Genomic DNA, 3,516 nt, shown 5'->3' on the forward strand with positions numbered 1-3,516 from the left:
AGGATGAATTTTGAGAAAAATGAAATGGTTGTTTTAGAGAGAGAGAGAGCGAGAGAGAGAGAGAGAGATGCATTTATTCAATCTTGTAACCAATTCAGGTGTTGATCTTGTCCGACACAATTCATTTATAAAAAAAAAAATAAAACAAAGAGTAAAAATAGAAAAATAAACACTACAGTCCCTCGAAAATTCTTTCATTTAGGAACTCGTTTAAGCTATAATAGCATTTCTTTATAAGAAAACTTCTGAGGCTACTTTTCTGTACAGCAATAGATCGTTTTTTTAATTTTTCAGGTAAATTATTCCATATTGTTAACAAACTATATATAACATTTTTTTGCAAGTAAGAGTAATTTGGCTTATCCTTAATTAAAGATTTTTTCCCTCTGGTGTTATAGGGATATTCAATATTTTTGAAGTCAGAAGGATTATTAATGACAAACATAACAGACTCATATATACACAAACTGTAAAGGGTTAATATACTAAAGTTTTTAAATATAGTTTTACAGGTTTCAGTTTGTTTCATTCCAAAGATTACTCTTAAACATTTTTTTTGTAGTAGAAAAATTCTTTGAATTATTGGAGATCTTGCCCAGAAGACAATCACATATATTATTCTTGAATGAACGTAGGCATGATAGGTAGATAGACTTACAGCATCCACTCCCACTGTATCTCGGATGACTCTTAAAGCATAGCAATATCGTGCTATATTTGGAGCAAGTTTTTCAATTTGACGCTTCGAGTCAATATTTGTTGTTTTGATGTTAATAACTTGATGTTTTAAATTCAACTCATCTGTTCCTTCATTTCTGAACGATAGGACTTCAGTTTTGTTTATATTGAGCATTAGGTTGTTTTCATTGAACCATTTGTTCATTTTTTTAATATCATCTTCGAGAATAATCCTACATTCATTTACATTATCAGCTTTAGTAATTATAGTTGTATCATCTGCAAACCTGATAGCATCATTTTTGTTGGGGCAGTGCTCCAGAAACTGTTTATTAGCAAGTCGAAGTTATGCTGTAGAATATCCCGAGAGAAGACATCCGAAATATTTGAGTTTTCGGAGGCTTTTGAACAGATTAGGTAGTAACGACAGAAGATGTCAAAGTCAAGTGCAAAAAAGAAGAAAATTGGTCACTAATGAATACAAGGGCTAGGAGCTTGAGGTTTTACCAAATGAAATAGAAAATCCACACATAAGCCAAAGGAAGCTTGCTGTAGCTTGCGGTATAAGTGAGTGTTCAGTTCAAGGAATCTTCAACAATCATGAATATCACCTTTCACATTCAGATGCACCAGGCGCTTGTCGATAATGATATTGAAAACTGTCTGAATTTCTGTAACTTAGTAAGTTTTTAAATTGAACAGAATCCCACATTTTTCGATTTGATTTTATTCAGCAATAAAACGACTTATCACAATCTTGGTTTCGCCAATGTAGGCACAATTTCCATTAATACTACACGAATGATATGGGAAGTTGACCATCAACACAACAACAGAAAAGACGATGAAGTTCAAGTCGTGTGTGGTCATTACAAAGGACAGCACGTAGGAGAAGTTGTCCAAGGGTACAGAAAAAAAAATTCGTCGTTTATATTGAAAGGATCCAAAGAGAAAAAGCTAATGGAGCCAGTGTTTATGAAGGAATTGACCCTTCCAAGATGATAATTGTGAAGCTTAAAATGGACAAAGACCGTAAAAATATCATTGAGCGTAGAGCTTTAGCTCTACGCTCTACCAAGAGCAAGTGCTCGTCCTTTAGGACGAGCACTTGCTCTTGGTAAACATGAAGGAAAATATAAGGAAGCAGCCAGCATCTGCTGTAGAAACATCTTAGATATATTTTTCAACAAACACCCTGTATTGGACAAGTTGATCATTCAGAAAGGATGACTAGGCAAACCTTTCAGTGAATTTATTTTCGAGTTTTCAAGAGATTTGTCTCAATTATATTATCTATTCATTAAATCTGTTCAAAAAGTCGGTAACACTCTACTTATTATATTTATCTCCATATAAAATACTTACAATATGAGAAAAATTAACAAATTGTCATGAATAGATGAATTATCTCATAGATACACGAAATGAATGGCTTTTGAATTGGGATCAATAATTAGATGATATATACCACCCGTATATTTTAATTCCGTGGGTTACCTATCTAATGGTTCTACTGACCTAGACTTCGTTTATGGTTACTTGAGGGTTATTGAAAGATAGTGTGAATAAACTGGAGGGTGATAATATTATCAATGATGAAACGTTATTTTTCGATCAATGAAAACACTTATTCCATGTGAAGTGTAATGAAATCAACCCGAAAGAGTAACATTTTTGTTTTGGAATGTGTAGCATAACTACCAGAACTTTTCTCAAAAACTATGAGAGCTATTAATCGAAATTTGGTTCAGGAAAAAGTTGCTCGAAACACGATACATGCATTTCGATGGCAAAAATAAAATTGAAAAAATCATTCCTCTGAGACAGGAATCGTAAAATTGAGAACATATTGATCCAGAATAATATTAAAACAAAATTTAGAATGAAAATTTCTAAACCTTATACTATCGGAATTTTTGAAATATTCATTTGGATTTCGGCCAAGTAAAAACAATTAACTTAAATGAAAATTTCACAATTTTGGAATGTGTGGATTCCAAAAATTGAATGAAAAAAATGTCCATATCTCACCCGTCATCCAGAGTTTTTTTCAGAAATTATAGGAGCTATTTGCATGAAATATAGTCTAAGAATTGCTTATTATAGCGCATTAATCCCCGTAACTCTAGAATAGAATATTTGCATTTTTGAGGAGAATGATCAAATGTACGAAATAAAAAAAACAATTTATTTTTCAGGAAATTACGAAGCGCCAGTTTCCCTTCATATGAATCATCTCTAATATATTTCGGGTTTTGCCGTTTTCTTCTCTTTCCAAAATTGAATATTTTCGATGTCCATTTTATGTTTTTCACTTTGTTCATGTTTTTTGAGTAGTGCGATGTTGTTACAAAATTTAATTTAATTTTTTTTCCATATATTGTTTTGTTTGTCCTATATACCTATATACTTTAGAGCAGTCCATACAATTTATTTGATACAAACAGTTAGAAATTTCACTTTTTTGGATTTTTGATTTTAAACTAGAGTTTTAGAATTTTAAGTTATTTATATTCTTAAGTGCTATAATTATTCCTTAATGTTTCACTGATGTATTCAGTGTTTCCGATAGACCCTGTATCTATATATGGTAATGACACGTATATTTGAATCTCGGTTTCGGATTTTCTGTTCTTTTGTTTTTCTGTGTTATACAGGGTGGCCACTTTTTCAATGGGATTGTATTGGTAACTTTCAAACCATAAGAGTTAGAAGGTAGGTCAAATGGAGAAAAAGTTGCATGCATAGAAGCATTATCAAGCAGTTCAAACAAATCGAGATTATCAGGGCCGGTTATTGAGATATCATGAGAAAAGTAAATTCTGTCATTTTGATTTT

The 3,516-nt window shown here is 31.8% G+C and overlaps 1 long non-coding RNA gene across 1 annotated transcript; it reads right to left on the reverse strand.

The window, feature by feature from the left end:
- Nucleotides 1-252: 252 nt before the first annotated feature.
- Nucleotides 253-1,917, reverse strand: LOC123675640. Its single transcript, XR_006746801.1, has 2 exons — nt 966-1,917; nt 253-911 (listed from the first exon to the last, which is right to left on the reverse strand). It is a non-coding gene; the product is annotated as an uncharacterized LOC123675640 (long non-coding RNA).
- Between the last annotated feature and the right edge of the window lie 1,599 nt (nt 1,918-3,516).

Source organism: Harmonia axyridis, chromosome 3, assembly GCF_914767665.1.
Source record: "Harmonia axyridis chromosome 3, icHarAxyr1.1, whole genome shotgun sequence".
Lineage (NCBI taxonomy): Eukaryota > Metazoa > Arthropoda > Insecta > Coleoptera > Coccinellidae > Harmonia > Harmonia axyridis.